The 22,620-nt window shown below is 48.7% G+C and overlaps 1 long non-coding RNA gene across 3 annotated transcripts; it reads left to right on the top strand.

The window, feature by feature from the left end:
* The first annotated feature begins 6,658 nt into the window (after window positions 1-6,658).
* LOC102159995 (uncharacterized) lies at window positions 6,659-22,330 on the top strand. 3 transcript variants are annotated; one of them, XR_014806978.1, is made up of 8 exons: window positions 6,659-7,186; window positions 7,270-7,491; window positions 12,055-12,200; window positions 12,717-12,950; window positions 15,149-15,184; window positions 16,030-17,501; window positions 17,557-21,986; window positions 22,058-22,330. It is a non-coding gene; the product is annotated as an uncharacterized LOC102159995 (long non-coding RNA). The 3 variants fall into 3 exon arrangements; XR_014806976.1 differs by lacking the exons at window positions 7,270-7,491; window positions 12,055-12,200; window positions 12,717-12,950 and having other exon boundaries at window positions 6,659-6,966; XR_014806979.1 differs by lacking the exons at window positions 12,055-12,200; window positions 15,149-15,184; window positions 16,030-17,501; window positions 17,557-21,986; window positions 22,058-22,330 and having other exon boundaries at window positions 7,270-11,559; window positions 12,855-12,950.
* The last annotated feature ends 290 nt before the right edge of the window (window positions 22,331-22,620 follow it).

The following is a 22,620-nucleotide window of genomic DNA, read 5'->3' as shown; positions in this document are numbered from 1 at the left end:
GCTAGGACCAGAGCGATCTTTCTTCTGTCCTTCTCGGGTTCCCCTGACAACCCCTTCCTCTGAACCCTCGGTGCCAGGGCTGCTTAGGGGCTGGTGTAACCCTCAGTGGGTGACTTCAGAGCTTCCTCAGGCCTGGGCTGCCCAGCTCCTGCCAAGTCACAGCAGCGGTCACAGGGCCCTGTAGGTGGCACCTGCTGCCCAAGGCAGTAACCAGCACACATGGCACTCACCAACCGACAGACGAAACAAGGGTTTGATCGTAAAAATAGGCCAGAACCGGACACCGGAAAGCTGGATCTGCTTGGGACCCTGTGTCTGCTGGGGCAAACCATGAGCATCAGAAGTGGGCAGAAGACACACTGCTGGAAATAGAGCTTCTGGCAGATGGCCTCTAGTGACAAACACTGTGGCAAATTTAGAGGCAGAAGTCATTGGGGGACTTGTTCCCATGTCAGCAAGAAAACACTTCAAATTCTCAGGAGACAGTAAAGTAATAGGAAAGGGGTGCCTTTTGATTATCTGTTGGCACATGCTTCTAGTGGAGGCATCTAAGTCTGGAGAGTCCATCAGTGTTTTAAGATGTAGTGTGCAATGATTTTAGATCAAGGTATTTTTAATAAATATTCATCATAGTAATCAACTGTGTGGTTGTGTGATTCACTTAATAAGAATTTCAGACAGTTCTATTTCAAAGCACCATTACACTCTGTAGCTATGGGTCCTGAAGTAGATCATTTAAACTCTAGCTCCTGTTTCCCTACCTATAAAATGAAAAGACTGAATAAATCTGTATTTCTTAAAATGTGGCTTGTGAACATAGGTACATCTGAGTCACATGGTCTTATTAAAAACCCAGATTTTGATATTACTGCTCTGAGGTCTGATAGTCTGCACTTTAGTCCATTCTTCAGGTGATTCTTATGCACAGATCAAGTAACTCCCTAAACAAGGTGAGGTGGGATCCAAGATTTATGGAGATCTATATGCACCAGGCACATAGTAGATCTTTTCCTTCAAAGAGCCCACAGTCCTGCTTGGAACATAGCTGAGTGAACAAAAGCTCTAGCAAAGGACAACAAATGCGGTGGGGGAAAGAGGAGAGAGTGAGTGATGGCTGCGGGCTTCATCCCTGAGGGCTTCTTGGAGGCGGTGACACTGAAGTTGTCTGAAAAGATGAGGTGACCAGGTGCAGAGAGGGTGCTGCTGACAGAAGTCAGGAGGGGCCCCGCGGGCCTTGTGAGCAGCATGTGACTTTCCGTCCAGTCCTAGGATCCGCGGGGACCTTTAGAGCTCCGAAGCCCCACCCCCACAGTGAGGCCAGCATCTGTAAGAGGAGAGGAACACGCGAAGGATCAGCTTGACGTTTTCATTTGATCCAAAAATGGATCCAAAGCTCTGGTAATCTCATCCTCTCCTTCCAAAGCAAGGAGAGGTCAAGTCCTCACGGAGGGAGTGCCCAGCCCCACACGTGGGAGAGCCCTGGGAGCTTCCGAAAGCCTGGGATTCTGCATCAGCTCATTACTTTCTTAAGAAAGGAGGTTTAAATAGCCTCTTTTTCTCCTTATTTCTCTTTCTCTGTTCCCCCTTTTCCTTTCAATTTCCTTCACTCTCTAATATTTAAAACTTTACTTTCTGGAGTTTTTGGAAAGATGCCTTAAAAAAAAAAAAAATCAGCCCCACCTTTAGTTACCTGCTACATGGGATCTGATCCATGTTCTGAAATCTGCCCTCTATCCTTCAGCATGCAATCTGTCCAGGCCTTCGAACACAGATAGCCGGAGTCTGGGTGGCCTCAGCCTGGGGCAGACCCTGAGGAGGAGCAAAGCACCTTCCCTTCTATATTCTGTCTGTAGTGGTTCCCTGGAGGCTGCTTCTATCTGCTCACAAGAGCTCATTCTCACTTTTCAGGAATTTTATGAACCATTGTTACATATAGACATTATTAATAATTAAGCTATACACTTTATAGTTATATGCATAATGTTAAAACAAAATAATTAATGCTCAAAACTTATCACTCCTCAGTTATTTTACCACATTAAATATTATCTATGATCTTGGGGTTATTCGCATCTCTTTATCCAAAGAGTGGAAATACCATATAATGAGGAGCCACTGCACATGCCTTGCCAACTCTGAGTTCAATGACATCGCCCTATCAGTAAATTGATCATGGTGAAAATATTTATACCACGGAAATCAGCACATGCTAGACACCAGGGCTTGATTTTTTGTTTTGCTGATTGTCTAGACATAAGAAGGTAATGGAGGAGTTCCCGTCGTGGTGCAGTGGTTAATGAATCCAACTAGGAACCATGAGGTTGCGGATTCGATCCCTGCCCTTGCTCAGTGGGTTAAGGATCCAGCGTTGCCATGAGCTGTGGTGTAGGTTGCAGACGCGGCTTGGATCCCGCATTGCTGTGGCTCTGGTGTAGGCTGGCATCTACAGCTCTGATTAGATCCCTAGCCTTGGAACTTCCACATGCCTCAGGAGCAGCCCTAGGAAAGGCAAAAAGACAAAAAAAAAAAAAAAAAAAAAAAAAAAAAAAAAAAAAAGATGGAAAATTATTAACAGTGAAGATTAAACTTAAAATTGTGTCCTATCTATGGCTGTTACGTTGCAAATAGCACAAAAATTCGAGGGAACATTGTCCTTTATTTGAAGACTACTACCTAATTAAGAAAAATAGTCGTTCCAATCTTTGGTGAATAAGCGCAGTTCCAACCTGTGTCTTTGTGGTTTTGCTTTTGTCCTATTTGTTATCATACAAGAAAATCTCACTGAACACTCCTTCAGCAATCGCTACCAGGTACAGGGACAAGAATTCTGCCAAATCAACAAAAGCATCCTGTAAGAAACAACTGGCTGTAAGGAATTTATAACAAAAGGGTGTTGTATATTATTTGTAAGTTGTGTGCTACACATCCTTTGTATCAGCAAAATATATAACAAACGTGTGTACATATGTAAATGGACATATTGTATTTTCCATAGAGTCCACGGTTAAACATTTACCATTAATCTTCTCTGAGCTTCACATCTGTGAAACACAACTCACACACATCAAGACAGTAAAGCCGTAATTGGCTTTAAATAACCACTGCCATGGTGGCCACTGGAAAGAGCAATAGACTGAGGTTCCCAAAGATCCAGGTTCTCACCTTTGACACTGCCCCTCACTAGCCACCTGCCAAGTCACTCAGCCCATCTCCATGTCTCAGTTCCCTTAGGTGCAGAAATAGGTGCATTGAATGGTATGAACAGTAAAGTCACTTCCAGCTCCCAACTGTTACGATTTAGGACTATGTTGAGAAAGGGATGACTCTGAAGTTGCAATCGGGGAGATGTTGGCAGTACAAATCCAAGGATTCCCAGCTCTAGACTGTGATCTCAGTGAGATCACAGGTGTGCTTAAAATGCCCCTGTATTGGTTGCTTACTATACTTTCAATAGGAATGACATGAAATCCAGTCCAAGGGAAGGAGAGAAGCCTTACCCATTAGAGAATGTCTTCCTAGTCCTGTCAGTTTGAGATGAAATAACATAATTCTGCCTGTGGAGATGGGAGTGAGAAAGATGTATAAAATATGCTCCTCAGCAAAGGCACTGCTGTTCTAACTGTCCCCCTCCCCACACAGCACAGGGAGCTCCACACACAAGTGACAGCCCACAAAACATAGTCATCAAATAGAGAGCACTTTATAGATCACACGGTGCCTCTGTAGCCTCTATGATGCTGGTTGGGCAGGAAATGGTTAATGGGGGTTGTCCTGAGCCCAGCAGCAGCCACAGCAGAGGCAGGGCACAGATTAATATCACTACATGGGAAGCAGGGCCTCCTTCTCGCTACCTAAAGGAGAAATCCATGTTCAAATCTGACCTCAGTGAGAAAGTTACTCTTCCTGCCGAAAAGAGTGGAGAACGACTTTCCCCATCCCCTCAGCGCAGCAGAACCGAAGACAGAAGGCAGATGGGGAGAAACGGGGGGCAAAGTGAATCTAGGAGGTTAATGGACAGGAAATTAATGGACACAACCCTCCTTAGCGGTACAGGGATGAGGCTGAACCCTCATACTCACGGAACTGGGGAACAAGGCTGGGAAACAAGAAAATTCTCCCAGGTATGGAACAGGACTAACAGGAGACTTAGAGGAAGAGCAGCAGAATGTAGAAGAGTCTAGACACACCAAACCACGCGGCCTGTAGATGCCCTAGCAGAGAGTAACTGGAAGGCAGACCAGAAGTCCTCTGGATGGTTTTGTCATAGTATGAATTTTTAAATTAATATATGCTAAAAACATACATAGGTCTTATCCCATTTTTTGCTTTTTTAAAACCTCAAGGTGAAGAATCCCTCGGTGGGGTGGGGGGCTGGCAAGGCTTTGAGGAGCCCGCTGAGCAGTGGGGTGCCTGGTGAGTCTTCGGGGCCAAGGACAGGAGGAGGATGGGAACATCGGGTGGGTTTGCCATGGGTGTGCCATCCGTCCTTCACCTGAGAGCCATTTTACCAGTGTCGGCTCTGTGCCAGTCCCCACCTGCAGGTGCCCCTGGGGGTGGAAGGAGCCTTACTGTGTGGTCACAGGTGGTGGTCAGATGTCTCCCCGGGCCATACAGGTGAGTCCAGCCGGACTGGAGACTTGACTCATCTTGCACCCCCTGTGTTTTGTGTCATTCTCTCTTGTGCCCACCTGAGCCCCATGTTAATTGAAAAGGCCAAGGGTGGGGTGGATCCAGCCGAGGAAAGCCTTGTGGGGAAGGCAGCAGGTTGTGCAGGCAACCTGGCTTTCCTCCTTGCTGTCCCAAGACTCTAGGTTGGAGCTGCGCCTAGGGAGTGGGGATCACCTGGGTGTTTCTGGGTTTGCACCAGTGCTCAGCACACCTGAATCTGTACTTGGAAACCAGAGAGCTGAGGTCTACAGTCAAGGGAGAGGACAGGTGACCCACACCCATACACCTGGGAGGAGGCGAGTACCTGGCAAGCCCAGGATTAGTGTCCATGGGGATGGGACAGCTTTCCTCCCACCATGGACAAACCCATGACTTTCTCAGGTGGGAGCAAATGGGAGAATGAGAAACTTGTTAGAAAGTGTCCCAGACTCTGATGAAACAGAGGCCTGGGGGTGCAGGACAGAGGGACCGGGACACTCAGCGGCCAGGTGACCTAAATTATGGGGAGAGGCCTGAGGACATGGGATAGGAATAGACAGGAACTCAGTGTCATGTGTCTTGTGTTTGGGGAGAGGTCTCTGAGATGGGGACGCAGACACATACACACAGGTGTCCCCACAGTGGTGACACACACACGTGTCCCCATGATGGTGACACAGGCACACTCACAGGTGCCCTATGTGATGTGTGAAACACATCCACAGGTGCCTCTGTAACACCCACGCCTGGGCTCTTCAGTTAAGTGTTTTACTGTATGTCACCCTTGCAGTCCTTTGAGGCCTGTGAAATAAAATCAAATCCAGGTTAAAAAGGAGAATTTTACTGCAAAAGAATTATTGTGGGGAGGAAGGGGGACTATTACAAGGGGATAAGAGTATAGTAATGGTGGGACTATTACAGCAGAGGAGGGACTATATCTGTACAAGGGGCAATATTACTGTAGAGAGGTGACTAATGTGATAGAGGGGGCATATGACAAAAAATGGGGGCTATGACAATGTAGGGGATATCACTGAGGAAGGGGGACTCTTACAATAAAGGAGGACGCTATTGTCGCTGGGGTGGGGGACTATTACTGTAGAGGGGGAATATTACAATGGGGGAACTATGATAACGTGATGCGATGACTGAAGGCCAAGGGTTCCAAATGGAAGCGCAGAGAAGCCACTTGGAGAATTCATGCCAATTAGCCCTCTGAGCTGCCCCAACATTTGTCCACTCTGTTCTGTTGACTTCCAGCTAGTAAGGGTCGGGGGGAGACGCAAGTGGACAAGGCGCCTCCCTGAGTGGACCACTGATCAAGAGGAGCAGATGGGAACAAGGAGATGTGGAGAGACCGACCCTCTTGGGCTGTAGTCACTTTGGGGCCAGCATCAGGGGCAGGTCAGGTGTGCCTATGCCCTCAGGTTCCATTTCCACCCATTGAGGCCACACACACCCTGGTGACTGCTGGGGCTAGAGTCACTCAAGGTGAAGCGCTGGGCTCTTCAGTGGAGGACTGGATCATCTGCTGACCAACATGCTCAGAGATCACAGCCAGGGTGCTGCTGGGTTGATGCGACAGACCCCTGGGGTCAGAGCCTTGTTGGCTCCAGCCCTGGGGTCCTGTGATTGCAGTAATGGACAGTGGCCAGAGCTCAAGTCATCCTCACATCCCGTCCACTGACCACCAGGCCCTGTGGTCACACACAGGACATCTTCAAGACCCCATCCTCTGGCCATTTACCCCAAGGTCACACTCAGAACATCTTCGTATCCCATTATCTGACCACTGGAGGCCCTGTGACGGTTTGGTTCCTGCACATTGTCTACCATGAGGACCCGAAGACCCCCCGCCCTCCCCGAGCTGGGCAGCGCTGTCACCACAGTGGTGTCCTGTCTGGAGTCTGGGCTGTTGCCAGTGCTCGGGATGGGGCGGGTCAACTCTGGGCTGTAGCTCCTCCCACCCTCCCCGAGGAGTGGGTGTTTTGCATCCAATCACAGCCCAGAGGAGGCGGGGCTGCAGCCTGAAACTCTGCGGACTCGGAGCTGCGGTGAGTGCCCCAGGATTGTCCAATTCAGAGGCTCTGGGTGGGGCGAGGGTAGAGGGTGGTCCGCGGTCGCCTCGGGCCCCGGATCCTCCTTTCCTTCCTGGGACTTAGGGGCCAGAGGGCTGCAAAAGAGGCCGGAGCTCGCGCTCGTTTGCTCGCAACGCAGAGAATGGAGCTCCGGGGAAAAGAGCCGCTAAGCCCGGAGGAGCCCCTGGGCTGCGGTCACGGGGGCTGTGACAAGCCCACCGTCTCCCCTGCCACTAACTGGGTGGGTAGGTCAGGTCGGAGTCTAGGAAAAACTTGGTTGAGGTCTCCTGTCCTGTTCTGCCGCTCCCGGGACAGAGCCATTGGGACAGGTCGGTGTGAGTGAGTATTTAGGGCACCTGGTGAGCAGTGAAGGGGCCCGCTGAGCGTTTGGGGAGCCCGGTGAGCGTTCGAAAGGTCCGGAGAGCTTTTGGGGAAACTGCTGAGTGGTTGGGGTCTGGTGAGTGTTTGGGGAGCCCACTGAGCATTTGGGGGGCCCACTGAGCATTCGGGAGGCCTGATGAGCACTTGAGGAGCCTTTGAGGAGCCCGCTGAGCATTGGGGTGGGGGGCGGTTCTGGTGGGTGCTGGGGGGCCTAGGTGAGGAGGAGGATGGGAGCGCCGGTGGGTTTACCAGGTGTGTGCCGTCCATCCGCCCTTCACCTGAGAGCTATTTCCCGAGGGTCTGCTCTGTGACAGTCCCCACCTGTAGAAGCACGTGGGCACAGAAGGAGCCTTCCTGGGCATCTCAGATGTCTCTTGCCATCCAGGTGGGTCAGCGGGACTGGAGGCTTAATTCATCTTGCACCTCTTGTGTTTTGGTTTCCGGTCTGTCTTCCGTCTTTCCTCCCTTTCCTTTTTTTTTTTTTTTTTTTTTTTTTTTTTTGCTGCCTGGGGGCATGTGGGGGTGAGGGATTGAACCTGCAAACTGCCTCTGCAGAGACACTGCCAATCCCATTGTGCCACGACAGTAACAGCACCCCTATTGCATTTTGTAACATTCTCTCCTGATGCGCAACAAAGGAGTACTGTTACTGGAGAGGGGGACTGTGCTGATGGAGGAGCATCATTACTGTAGAGTGAGGACTATGACACTGAAGTTAGTACAGAGGGGGAACTATGGCAATAGAGGGGGACTATTACAGTAGAGGATGAACTGTCACTGTAGAGGGGGCATATTTCTTATTGCTGTGGAGGGGGGATCTATGACAATAGAAATAATGCCTGACAAGGTCTGCAAGCATCTGAAGAGTTGGGGCAAAGGAGGTTTCTCTGTGGAGAGGGGTCAATAGATGCATAAAGGCCTGGGCATGGGGTTGGCATGAAAAGTGGCCCAGGGATCAGAGGCCTGACTCTGGAGCTGCCCTGAGCAGGGCTGCTGCCCAGAGCAGGGCTTCTGCCCAAGGAGAGGGCCGTGGCTGCCATTTGGGCCATGGAGGAGGGGATCGCGTGGGTAACCAGCCCCCGTTCTGACTGATCCTGGGAAACAGCAGGGCAGCTCCTGGCTGATGAGCCCATAGGGGGCTGGGTCTGCTTCCTGGTCAGGAAAGGGGGATCCCGAGTCTCAGCAGAATCTTTGTGGGGAAGAATCTCTGGCGGAAGCCATTTCTTGAACAGAGACTGAGAGGATTCTGGACCTTCAGGTCACCTTCAATTTTGTCAAAAGGCAATGGGCTGTGACAGGAGGAGGGGCCACTCAGACCCTGGGCTGTGACAGGAGGCGGGGACATTCAGACCCTGATCTGTGATAGGAGGGAGGGGACATGCCACAAACTTAGGAGAAAAAACACTGTTCACTTTGGAACCAGCATAAAACCAAAGAGAGACACACATCATAGGCAGCCTCAGAGGTGGACCCACTGAGAGGCTGCAGAGAAGGAAGTGTCACCCTCTTTGTTCAGATGAGTGGAATTCACCTGCTCCATCCGTGTTTCCAGATGGACAATCTGATTTCTTCATGATGGAGGCACATTTGTGTTTGGAGCCAGTTCTTTCTTCCCAGGAGCTGGGAGACAGGAGTTTGCTTCTCCATCACATTTCAGAGACGCCCCCAGGCCTGTAGGAAACCTGAGTTGTGAAAGTGTCAGAGGCCTATCTGCCTTTAAAAGATGTGTGCATGCTTGAAAGCAATGGAGAAGGAATCCCCACCTTTTCTACGGTAAATGCCCCAAGAAAAGGGAGGGGGCAAGTTTTCCTTTATTCTCAAGGAATTAAGCCCCAGCTTTGAATTTGGATTTGCTCTTACACTGCCCAGTGTGAGTTCTGGTGGGTGGTGTAGACACCCACTTCCCTGGTCTGCTTTGCAAATTTATCTGCACTGCGGATGGACGTTTTCTATTTTGTCTCAAGGTAGATGAGGCCCCAGCAATTACTTCACTCGGTCAAGGATTAAAATTGCAAAGCAATATGCTAGTAATGGAACAATTAGCACCCCACCCCTATGTGTGGAACAGCTGCTAACAGTCACAGCAACGTGATAAGGTGGTGCGCCTGAGGATGCCGAGCAAGTGGACGGGTCTAGGGGAGGTACCAGGTGGGTACAGGGAAGGGGGTGATCTTTCCACTGTCAAGTTCACATTGCAGCTGGATTTTTTGCTAGGAACCCTGGATTCTATATATAGAAATGTCTGTGTGCTTCTAAAATACAGGGTGACCTTAAAAGGTAGGGGCTTTTGTGATTGTACCTGGGGGTGACATTTGTTCATTCACTCAGCAAAATTGTGTTTGGGGTCAAGGAGCATGTGTCGAGGGCCTAGAGTGCCGGTGCTGGGCGAGCTCCCTGTTGGGAACAACTCTGGCAGAGCAAATGGGGTCCCTGTGGACATCCTTTTAGGTTACCCCCAACTCCTTCCTTCATTTGTTCATTTCTTCACTGGGGTGTGAGCAAGGCTGAGGTCTCTTGGGGGGATCATCCCTCCAGTGGTGATGGCACCTGGATGCAGGCATCCTGCAGCAACAGCATCCTTGTCTGGTTCTCACATGAGGGCACCGGGCTTCACCATGGCCGTAATCACAGACCCATTGGTTAGACATCCCGTGTTCCTCCTCCTCTGTCTCATAGGAGCTCTTCCTACTGCCCTCGCTGACACCGGTGTGCAAAGTGGCATGTTCACCCAGTTTGGCAAGTCATGGAATTGAGGTGAAAATCTGGAAAATCCATACCCCTGGACATCCAGGCCTTGGGTGCAAGTCCAGCTGACATTTCAGGGTCCAGGTTCCACTGAAGGTGTCTACAGGGTCATGGGCAAGGACATGCTGGCCAATGATCAGGACCCTGCTCTCCAGGGAGAGAAGAGCTAGCATGTGTGCACAGTTTATGATATAAGCTGATGTGAAGGACAGTGGTACAGGGAACAAAGATGATGATGCTGATATCATGTGATAATAGATAACACACCATCCTCTATTGTCAATAGGGCCCCCAAGGGTGCAAACATGGGCACATACGTTTATTAGCCAAATATACAGGACGTGTAGCACACAGTTAATAAAAAAATTACTAATGGCCAGGACTCTGGTATAAATTCCAGAGAGCCCAGGACCTCACAGGATGCTTTTGTGGACATTTGCCTGGCTCCTTTTCCTCCACCACCCATGCCCCTGTAGTCAACACATGAGAGTTTCCTGGCATTGCTTAGTATTTTCCTATAATTAAGGAGTAAGACTGTGAACCCGATGGAGCAGAACCTCACTGCTTCCTCCGTGACAACAGCAGCCTCTGCTGAGTCGCACCCTGGGTTTCAGATGCAGAAGGGGGTTCTCTCCGTCTTTACAGTGCAGCACCGCGGACACGCACTGTGCATCTGCTCCTCTTTCACCATCACTTTCTAAGACTAGACCATCAATAAAACAATGAAGGTCGGGTTGTGGCGTTTGCCATTTCTGAGATGTAGATATTCCCACAGTGGCCAGTTTCAGATTTCCCGTGTGGTATTCTTGAACATGGGGTGGGGAAGAACTGCAGATGGTGCTTCCACCACACCCGCTACAGGGGGAGGGGAAGAGATGGTAGTAGACGCAGGACAATAATCAGCGAGGTTTGTAGTGATAGTGGTGAGTTTCGAAAATTTGATGCTTTTATTCTTAATATAGTTTATTCAGTGCGAGGTTGTAAGTTAACTTCATTTTTTAAAAATTTTTAAATTTTTTGTCTTTTTAGAGCTACACGTGTGGCATAGGGAAGTTTCCAGGCTAAGGGCTGAATCAGAGCTGCAGCTGTCAGCCTCCGCCAAAGCCATGGCAACCCCAAATCAAACCACATCTGTGACCTATACCACAGCTTGCGGCAACACTCAATCCTTAACCCACTGAGCGAGGCCAGGGATTGAATTCACATCCTTATGGATACTAGTCAGGTTCTTAACCTTCTGGGCGGCAATGGGAACTCCTGTCAGTTACCTTCTAGCAGTAGCTGTGTTGAACAGTGGTTCGCCCATTCCTGAATTCCACTATGGTTTTCACAATGGACAGCAGCCAGCTCTAGCACCCTCTCCACTTCTATGTTCAGCGCCTGGAACCTAAACTGAGAAAAGACAGACTAACAAGAGGAAAAAAATATTTGAATATCATCTGTATATGGGAGAGTTTATAAAGACATGTTGCTCAAGAAGGCGGCAGATTGAAGTTGTGCCTTCTTGGGTGATAAGGGTCTTTCTTCCCTTCCTGGTACAGGACAGGGGAGGGGGCATCCTCACAAAGGGATCAGGCAGATGGGGGAGAGCAGGGTGTTTCTTTTCTTTTTCTTTTTTTTTTTTTTTTTTTTTTTTTGGCTTTTTGCCTTTCCTAGGGCTGTTCCCGAGGCATATGGAGGCTCCCAGGCTAGGGGTCAAAACAGAGCTGTAGCCACCGGCCTACACCAGAGCCATAGCAACACAGGATCCGAGCCGCGTCTGCAACATACACCACAGCTCACGGCAACGCCGGATCCTTAACCCACTGAGCAAGGCCAGGGATCGAACCCGCAACCTCATGGTTCCTAGTCGGATTCGTTAACCACTGAGCCATGGCAGGAACTCCGGGTGTTTCTTTTTTGCTGCTTCTCAATCACCTTGACTCAAAGTAACCCTGATGCCAAAGTGGCATATGGAGGATGGCAAATTCTGAACCCCCTCAGCTACATACCAAGAGTTTCTATCAGCTAGAGATGGTACTGCTGGACGGGCTGCCTCCAGACTAGAGGGACCTCTTCCACCCAGAGGAGAGGGGCCAGGATGTCAGGGTGATGGCCAATACCATGGACACCAGTTCTGAGCACATCACATGCTTTAGCTCATGGCATCCACCCTATGACCCTGTGAGATGGGCACTGTTACCAATTGTGTTTTATACATTAGAAACCAGGCCAAGAGTGGTGGGGTAACTGGTGCAAGCATGGCTCATCGGCGGTGGCTCTAACGTGCAAACCCAGCTCTTCAGCACTTCTCCATAGAGGATGGGATCTGTGTCTCCGGGGGCTGCGGTAACAAACACCACAGACCAGGTGATTAACTCATTTATTCTCATGGGTCTCATGGGTTCTGGAAACTGGAGCTCTAAATTCAGGGTGTCAGAGGGCTGGTTTCTGCCTCTTTAGTGTAGACAGCCCTCTTCTTTTCCTGCTGTGTCCTCTCTCAGAAAGAATGAGAGCCAGATGGTGAGTAAAGCAGCAAAACCAGATATTATTTAGGAGCTATTGCAATGGGGGAAAAGAAGCCTCTGTAATAGAACCTGGCCCCATCCTGAATTCAGCGTGGGCAATGGATTTACAGCCAACAAGCAGAATGAGGGGGCAGTGATGGACACTGACTAAGAGTAGACATCCAGGGTCAGTGGGGATTCAGGGTAAACTCACCTGCCAGTACCCTTGCAATCAAACATCACCTGGGGGAGGTGGTAGGTGAGGAACCAATCAAATATCCAGGGTGACCAGGTATCTGGAGGGACCACATATTGAGGGAGGGTCTCTCTGCAGAGGAGGAAATAATATCCTTTCCTCTGCCCACCTTGGGTTCTCCAGCTGGGTCCCCGTACCTAAGACTGGCCAAGGACAAGGAGTTCCTGTTGTGGCTGAGCAGTAACAAACCTAACATCCATGAGGATGCAAGTTCGACCCCTGGCCTTGCTCATTGGGTTAATGATCCAGCGTTGCCATGAGCTGTGGTGTAGGTCCCAGCATTGCTATGGCTGTGGTATAGGCCAGCAGCTGCAGCTCCAATTCAGCCCCTGCCTTGGGAACTTCCATATGCCACAGGTAAGTGCCTAAAACACACACACACACACACACACAAAAAAAAAAAAAAAAAAGGACTGGCCAGAACAGATCAAACAAGAGAAAGACACAATTAGAATAGTTTAGAAGCATTCGTGACATCATACAGTTCACAAGGACCCTCTGCGATGATCATCCCAAGAGGAAATAGAACTCCGGTTTGTCACCCACCGTGGCTTGTACAAAGGGAAGGAGTTTGGGCTTCTTTTGAGAGCGGTAAGTTACAGGAAGGTAGACAGAAAACCACAGTGAATAAAGGTCTTCAGTGGGGTTTGCTCAATGGGCGTCTCCTCTGTAAGTGTGAATTTCCTTGGCAGGAGGAATGCTTGTGCCCTGTTCTAGAGCCTTCCCTGCATCTGCTGGTTCTTGGTGACCTTTAACCTAAAATAATCCACATGTCAAAGCAGCACCCTCTGGGGTGGTGTGTTCTGGTGCCCTCCCTTCTGCACTGACTCAGCAGGATTCTTGCTAATACTGGGCCGGGCAGGCCCAGAAAGGATGAGGCCGAGGTGCAGGCCAAGGACAGGGTCTGGGTGAGGTATGGCTGAGGAGAGTCTTGGTCACCTCAAGTGGTCCTGGGTATGTGCCTGGTGTCTCGTGTTCTGATGTTCTGGTCTTACAAACATCTGTCCTATGGGATCTGTCATCTCAGAGTGAAGGGGGATGGTGATCCCCACCACCTACCCCCACTGCGTGGAAAGAGACAGCTACATCCTGACCCAAGTGCTCAGGATGTGATCTCATGTGGAAGTAGGTCCTGGTCCTGAAAGTAGTTAAGACAAGAGCCTTAGGGTGGCCCTAATCCTGTGTGACTGTGTCCTTATAAGATGAGGGGAGACACAGAGGAGAAGCCACGTGAAGACGGAGGCAGAGATAGAAGAGATGCAGCCCCAGGTCCAGGGATGCCTGGAACCCCCAGAAGCTGGAAGAGGCAGGAAGGATCCCCGCCTGGAGCCTCAGCACTTTACAAAGGGACAGTTGCCATGGGTGGGCCTGAACTGAAAGCATGGCATGGTCTCTGACCATTCTGTGTTCCCCACATGGCGCCCTGGGGACAGCTCTCACAGGATACTGATCAGCAAGCTGGTTTCACAGGAGACTGCAGGGCACTGGTCCTGTAGATGTGCAGGCCCATCTCACCCTTCCTCCTGGGCTCTGGTCACATAGGGGACTATGCACTGTGTTAAGTTTGGCACGAGACTCCTGAGTGTTGGTTGAAAGTGGAGGTTCCTCCCCAATATTGACATAAGGTGAATTGCTCATCAGCCCTATGCAGTACATGCAGGGAGTCACAATAAATTATCGAGTTAAAGGCATGGGGGGAATATTATTCATCCACAAAAAGGAGTGAAGCACTGACATAAGGTACAACATGGATGAACCTTGAAAACATGACACTCAAAGAAAAGCCAGACACAAAAGCACAATTGTTGATTTTATTTATTTGATATGTCCAAAACAGGCAAATCCATAAAGATAGGAAGTGGATTGGTGGTGCTGGGGCTGTGGAAAATGAGGGGGTGACCTCTAAAGGATGGGAGTTTGCAGGAGATGATGGAAATGCTCTAAAGTAGATTGTGCTAATGGGTGCACAGCTCTCTGAATATATAAAACACCACTGAGCTTTCTATTTAAAATGGGTGAATTGTGTGGTAGGTAAAGTCAGTCTCAATAAAGTTACCAAAAGCGAAAAACTGGGAGTTCCTGCAGTGGCACAGCAGGTTCAGCAGCATCTTTGTAGAGCCAGGACACAGGTTCTATCCGTGGCCAGCACAGTGAGTTAAAAGACCTGGTGTTGCCGCAGCTGCAGCATAGGTCACAACTGTGGCTTGGATCTGATCCCTGGCCTGGGAACTCCATATGTGTGGGGCAACCAAAAAAGAAAAAAAAAAGTAAAACTGGAGGCTTCCAGGCCACTTCCAGAACCTGGGTGTAGAGTCAGGCAGGATCCGTGTGTCTGAAAGCCCTGTTGGTCTGACCAGGTGCTCTGAGGGCACGTCATGAAAGCTCCCCAGGGCATCAGACACCTGGGGTCCTAGCATGCCAGACCTCAGCCAACAAGGCTGGATTCCATGGCCTTGCCATCCTCTTTTGCAGGCAGTGGCATCATCTCTGTAGAAGGAGGGGGCATCAGTTTGAACCCTGCTTTTTTCTTCTGACGTTTCTTCTTTCTCTTCCAGTGATGGTGACAATTGAGCTGTGCCAGAACAACCAAGGTGAGATCACCAGGCATAGAATAACTGAGAAGGTTGACCAGGTGGGGCAGGCTTGGAGGAGACAGTGACCCAGGACTGAGTTCCCAGAGCCTCCTTCCGGGTATCATGGCCCCAGTGCACAAACGATCCTGCATCGCCATATAAAGCTCATGGGTCTCGGGCATTTAAATGGATGGAGTAGGATGTCCTAACACAGAGTCTGCCTTCTGATCACTGTTACTGTCTCAGTAACGTACTTCACACTTTCTTTAAACTCCATTCCGGGTCCAGCTTAGGCTCTGTAATATTCAGTCTTCTGCCCCAGGTCCTCTTTAAGCTACAGCATCACGACTAAAGAGCCCAGCCAGGGTTGGCGTGCCCCTCCTGTTGGCCTGGCCTCCAGGCCCTGAACTTAGCTCCTGTGTTCCCATCAGGCACCACGGCATCCACATGGATGGGCCCAGGGCCTGTTTCCTGGGAGGGTCCCCACGTTTAGTCACTGAGGATCGTCCTCTCCTAACGCTGACAGTCCCCACTGGGTCTCCCCCATGTAAGACCCTGTGCCTTTGAAAGAGCAGGCACCATGCATTTGGGGGTGAGGGTGGATGTGGTGCACGGTGGGCAGGTGCATCGCTGTGTAGAGATGGGCTGGTGAGTGATGGGCTCGGCTGATGGGTTGTGCACCTGCATGGCTTCTGGCCCCCAAACTCTCCCCCATGTTCTCCCCTCTAAGACAGCGCAGGGCGTCAGCCCTGTGCACGAAGTCTCCTGACCCCGGGCCCAAGGAGCCCTCAGCCCCCTCCCCACCTTCCCACTGCAGTGAATCAGTATGGCGCTCTCGGCTTCCCCCTGGAATCTGTCCTCAGGCTGGATCGACTGGCTCTCACCACCTGGACCATGAGGGACTGTCCTTCTCAGGCTTCCAGCACAGCCACCTCCTGCCGGGGGATGCAGGAATCAGGCCACCTCCGTCTGTCCTTGCCAGAAACTAGGCTGCACCACAAGAAGCTCCTGGCTTAGCCCTGGATCCTAACTGTCACGTGGCCAGAGAAACTGGTAATGGTTTTGTGTTGCATGTTGAATTGTTTAGTGACAGAAAGATTGTGTTCAATTTCCTGAGGTGGCTGAAGTGTGGAGCCCGATGGCAATTTATTCACCAGGAAATGTGCTTCCCAGCAGGAGGGTTGGTCCCCTGTCCAGAGATGAGAGCCCCCTCATGTGTGACCTGTGCCTCCCAGGAGAGCAGCTGTAAGCTAGTTTAAATCTGACCAAGTTCTGTCTACACAATAGATTTAGACCTCCCTAGATTCTGTCTACACTGGATATTTAGACCCAAGAGTGATCTGTCTACACTGAGCACATTTATACCTAGATATGTTCTGCCTACACTGGAACACTTACCATGAAGGTGTCCTGTCTACACTGAGTATATTTAGACGTGACCAAGTTCTGTCTATACTGGGAAATGTAAACATGACCATCTTTTTAACGCCAAGGACATTTAGACCTGACCTGTGCTGTGTACACAGACTATGGAGACCTGGGTAGAGACTCAGCTTGGCCTCCGTCTTGGGAGTTTCAGGGTGGACATGGAGAACTGGGTAGAGAGCCAATGTGGCTCTAGCTCTGGAGCTTTGGGGGGACCCAGCCTGTAAGCTCCCCGCCTGCATCTGGATGTCAGTGCTCAGAGGTCTGGTGTAGAGCTGACGGGGGTGCTTGTCTGGGTAACACCTCTGCTCTGGGTTTGGTTACATGGCCCTCCTAGGAGTTGGTGCTGGGAGGAATGGGGGGAGTTGTTCCTCCCCCCAAAAGGTTCCCTTCCCTGGAGCTGGTGAGGACTCCTCAGGTGAGCTACCTGGTGATCATTCCCATTCATCAGCACACACAGGGCGAGGAGGGCAGCAGGTTTACCTGGTGAATTGATTGCTGGGAATGTGGATCCCAGCTTAAGGCTGATCGACAGCAGGTGTGCTGGCCGCTGTGCTCACCTTCCAGGCAGCCAGCCCCACTCAGCAGAGTCGGGACCTGCCTCTCCTCTCTCGGCCCCGCTGTCCCATGAATTTTCTCAACACTTCAGCGAGAAAGGAGAGGGCCAAGCCCACCAGAAGCAAGGTAGTGTGTTCCACCTTAGCATGAAAATGTTAGAAACAATTAAAATCACTCAAAACCAAAGAGAAAACGGGAGGGGCCTGACTGCTCTGGGAGGACTGTGGGGACAGGAGTTGACCCTGCACTTATTTCTACGTCGCTGGAGGTCCCAGGGACCTGGACCATTCCCACGCTGGGGGCCCATCCAGGGCAGCCATGGTGTTGTGACCGAGGGGACACATGACCCCAGGTGCGGGGTCTGGGGAGGTGGGGTCAACCTGGGGGGCGTGGATGTGCGACTCCAGCTGCAGGGTCTGGGGAGGTATAGTCTCACCCCATCTGTGTGGGTCAGGTTCCTGTGCAGGGGAGACCCCACATTTGCTCCTTGCCTGTAGTGTGTCTTGTTCCTTCTGAGCTTTCCAGCATCTGAATTGAAGGTGTTGCTCTGATTAACCTGTGGTCCCTTCTCTTCATCTCATCATATTCACGTGAGGACAGGCACCTTGGAGCAGGTTGCTGCTCTGTGTTCTGAGTGACAGCCCTTGACGGTATCGTATTAACACCATAGCACATCTCATCTGATCCATGGGGGTCACCACTGTCTGGGTTCCCCTGGACAAAGCTCAGGTGGCACAAACTATCTCCCCTAAAAATGGCCCCCCATATGCCATGTGAGAGTACCATGGGGACAGTGCTTGGCCCTCACACATTTGTAATAAAGGGGAGTTGAATTCAAATCTCAATAAGACATCATTTAAAAAATTTTAGTGAACTAAAACACACATCAGAGTTTTTTTGTGATGCAGTGGGTTAAGTCACTGCTGTGCTTGGGTCTGCTGTAGCAGAGGTTCAAGCCCTGGCTTGGGAACTTTCCCATGCCACAGACGTGGCCCAAAAAATAAACCCAACAAACAAAAAACCACCACATGTTACAAACCCTTCACCATCGTCATCTGAAGCTCTGCCTGTTTGCATCTGAAGAACCTGCCTTTAGGAAGAGGGTGTACAAGGGACAGTGTGTTCCGGATGCAGAGGAGCGAGGACTTGGCCAGCCACCCATGGGGCCCCCGGTCCTGTCTTGGGCTGTGCCTCCTCTGTGTCATTGCTGTCCTTGCTGGCGCATCTGGGATGCCAGTGTAATTCCTCTCCACCCCTGCTCCCCTCCCCTCTTCCTGACTGTTGGGGATGGGGCTGTTTTCTGGGTGGTCTCTGCTCCTGTGGCAGCAAGGGCCCTTCAGGATGCTATGGGTCCCAAGAGCACACGGCCCCCAGAGGTCACAGTGTCGGGGCTGTGACAAGTGCTCGGGCTGCCTCATCACCGCCATGGGATGTCCCCAAGATCCCGCTTGGGACGGTGTGGTGGGTGGCCTGGGACTTCAGAGGCCCCATTCCTGTTCTGGAGCTCAGAGAGTGCGTCTTCAGTGGGCTTCGATTCGCCCCGTATCTCACAGCAGCCCCTTCTTCTGTCCTGCCTTGAATGTAGGAAAACGTCCACTGATCATTGTCCGTAACATAGGCTGCTCCTGCCAATATTAGGAGTCTTTAATTTAGGCATCCTGGGATAGCAGCTGTTTTTAGGCCTAAAGAAGGAACAGCTCGAGTATAAAACATTTTCAAATGAAATACTTCATGACTCTCTCCATACTGCTCGGTTGTCAACTATGAGTCATAATTCTCCTGGTTTTAGATCTGATGTGGGGATTATTGAAGAGCCAAGATTTAAACCTTCATAATCTGTGTATTTGTAGCTTCAGTATCAGTGGCAACCTGTAGTTTTTACAGTTAGCGAAGAGTTATTGATGGCATGTAGCTTGTAAAAGATTCATAATGACGATAGGGCAATTAAAATTAGAATAATGGCTGATAAATGGCTCATATGTCTCGAATCAGTTTAGTTGTCAAATTAGTGAAATAATATAGAGGACTAGAGAACTTATCCAAAAAAAAAAATTTTTTTTGGCTACACCTGTGGCATGCAGAGGGTCTCGGGCCAGGGACTGAAACCGTGCCACAGCGGTAACAACACTGAATCCTTAACCACTAGGCCACCAGGGAACTCCTCCAAAAAGGTTTTAATGTGTGATCATGAAAATGTTAAAGTTCTTCCATAATAGGTGATACTGTGTCTTGAAAGCCTAGATGAAAATGGATATGTCTTAGTGGTACAGGGGATTTCTGCCTATGATTTAAAGTTATATAATTTTTTTGACAAAGTTATATAATTTTTTACTATTACCTTATTGAGAAAGACATAATGGTTATGATGTTGGCTTGACACTGGCTGACAGGGACTTGCTTCCTCCTTCCTTATTTTATTTTATTTTATTTTATTTTATTTTATTTTATTTTATTTTATTTTATTGTCTTTTTAGGGCTGCACCCACAGCATAAGGAAGTTCCCAGGCTAGGGGCTGAATCAGAGCTGCAGCCACTGACCTACACCACAGCCACAGCAATGCCAGATCGGAGCCACATCTGCAACCTACACTATAGCTCACAGCAATGCCCAATCCTCAACCCACTGAGCAAGGCTAGGGATTGAACCTGAGTCCTCATGGATGCTAGTCAGATTCATTTCCGCTGAGCCATGACGGGAACTCCTGTTTTTTTTTGTTTGTTTGTTTTGTTTTTTGTTTTTTTTAATGTTACACAGGTGGGATCTTCAGATGCAGAATATGGTGGGGGCAGCGGTGTAACCATTCTTGGTTAATAGTAGTTTCCACCACTGAGACTTCTCATTTGGATGCAAATGCTTCTCAATTGAGGAAGGTTATTATAGTTATTGCCGGTAATGAAATGAATGAGCCTACGGATGAAATATTTCATGCAGTTGGAGTAATGTTGTGACGTCCCTGAAAGGTCAAGAAAGTACTGTGGGAAGAAGGTCATATTTATTACTACAGATATACCTGTGAAGTGAATTTTCGTGCTTGGTACATGTATAAGCTGCGAATAGTGGAAATCGGTGTTCGAAATGCTATCCTAGTGAAGACTGCTCCCGCTGACGTTGCATTACGGAAGTGCACAGCTACAGAGCGTGTATCTTGGAGGACAGTGGCCGCGGATGAATTGGCTAAGATGATTCCTGTCAAACTACCTACTCAAAATAGAAAAAGAAAGCCTGAAGCTCATACTGTAGTGAGAAATCATGTAATAGTGCCTCTGTAATGAGTTGCTAATCAGCTAAATACTTGTACTCCTGTAGGGACAGAAATAATTACAGTAGCTGATGTAAAGTAGGCTCACGGGTTTGACATGTGATGGGCCTGCAAGAATCCTAAAAAGCCAATGGACATGACTCATAATATTCCCATAAATCTGAAAGGCTCCTTTTGTCCTAAGCGGTATGTAATGATATGTGAAATGATTCCAAACTCTGTAGGCTACGAATATAAACTTCAGGGTGACCAAAGAATCAAAATAAGTGTTGATATAGGATTGGGTCTCCTCCTGCAGGGTCAGAGAAAGTAGGGTATAGATTTCTATCTGGTAGCAGCATGATAAAGCTGGAGTGATAATTATACTTCTATGGCTATAATTGGGGCAGCTCAAACAAATAATGGTGTTTGGTATTGGGGTATGTCTGCTGGTTTTCTATTAAAGATTGTGGTCATACAAGTAATAGCACCAAGACCTGAGGAAACAGCTGCTAAATGTAAGGACAAAGTTGTTAGGTCATCAGAGGCTCCTGCGTGGGCCAGATTGCTGGCTAGAGGTGGCTGTACACTTCAGCCAGTACAAGAAGCAGCTTCTACTACTGATGACATGAAGAGGAATAAGGAAGGGGGCAGCAGTCAAAAGCTCACAGCATTTCTTCCAGGAAATGCTCTATCAGGTGCCCCAGTTACTGGTGGGACAAATCAGTTTCTGAACCCTCCAATCATAACTGGTACAACTATAAATAAAATTGTTACAAATGAGGGGCGGTCATGGCTGCGTCACAGATTTGGACATCTCCAAGCAGCGCTCCAGATTAGCATAGCTCAGCATGGATTAAAGGACTTCAAATGGTGGCCTCCTATTCCAGCTCAAGCACCAAAGAGTAAATATAAAGTGCTGATATCTTTGTGATTTCTTGAAAATAATCAGCGGTTTGTGAACACAGGTGAAATAACTGAGCTAGCATTAGACTATAAATCTAAAGAGACTGAACCTTTCTGCCAAACTCTGTGGTGAATCAACAAATTGAATTGCAAATACAAAGAAGTGGCTTCAGTTCTGCTGGTGTTTGGCCTGCCTTTTTTTTTTTTTTTTTTTTTTTCCGCTCAACAGCGAGAGTAGATTGAAGCCAGTTGACTCGAGTATTTACCTGTTAACTAAAATTTCCTGGGGTGGAAGCCCATCAATCTCTCAAGGATTTAGATTAATTAAAATGTCTTATTTACATTCAGTTGAAGTAGAATAGTCTTGCAAACCTTATTTTCAGGAATTAAGTAAAGTGTACTTGCTTAGGGTTTTGAAAGCTCTTGGTCTACACTATCCTAAATTCCTAGTCCAGCACTGACAGAACAGATATTAAAGGTAGCAATAGTGTGGACATTACAATTAGTAATGATAGGAAGGTTATTTGCTTTGTATGTTTGAATTGTCATTTTATTTTTATTTTGCTTATTTAGTTAGGGATGTGGAGTATGTTAGCAAGTAGAAATATATATTAAGTAGTGCTCCAGTGGCTAATGGTGTTAGTAGAATGATGTTATCAGTTTTCTTATCTCTAGGATAATTATTCTTTTAGGTAAAAACACATATGCTGTTAGTAGAATGATGTTATCAGTTTTCTTATCTCTAGGATAATTATTCTTTTAGGTAAAAACACATAATGATGCTATGAAGGTGAGGATAAAGGAGTTCCCATCATGGCTCAGTGGAAATGAACCTGATGAGTATCCATGAGGACGCAGGTTCGATTCCTGGCCTCGCTCAGTGAGTTAAGGATCCAGTGTTGCCATGAGCTGTGGTGTAGGTTGCAGGCTCAGCTCCAATCTAGTTTGCTGTGGCTGTGGTATAGGCCAGCAGCTACAGCTCCAATTAGACCCCACCCATGAGTGCGGCCCCAAAAAGACAAAAAAAAAAAAAAAATTTTTTTTAATTAAAAAAAAATAAAAGTGAGGATAAGTATTGTGATGGGAGGTGTTTTACTTCATGTTTTGTTTCATGAGCTGGGCATAAATAGTAAGAAGATAGTGTTATGATGTAAATTAGTACATTTAGGATTGTTATGGTTGGATTATACATTATAATAGGTGTTATTCATCCTATACGGGCAATTGATAAGCAGGCTATAATTTTTTTAGTTGAGTTTGGTTGAGTCCCCCGCAGCCTCCAATTATGACTCATACTATAGCTGTGATTAATAATGGGTTGAGGTT

This window comes from Sus scrofa, chromosome 1 (genome assembly GCF_054392235.1).
Source record: "Sus scrofa isolate SSC_HxYL_T2T_F1_AM1 chromosome 1, Sscrofa_HxYL_maternal_Yorkshire_Landrace_v2.0, whole genome shotgun sequence".
NCBI lineage: Eukaryota > Metazoa > Chordata > Mammalia > Artiodactyla > Suidae > Sus > Sus scrofa.
The sequence above is the reverse complement of the archived record's forward strand: the minus strand, read 5'-3'. Positions and strand labels throughout refer to the sequence as shown.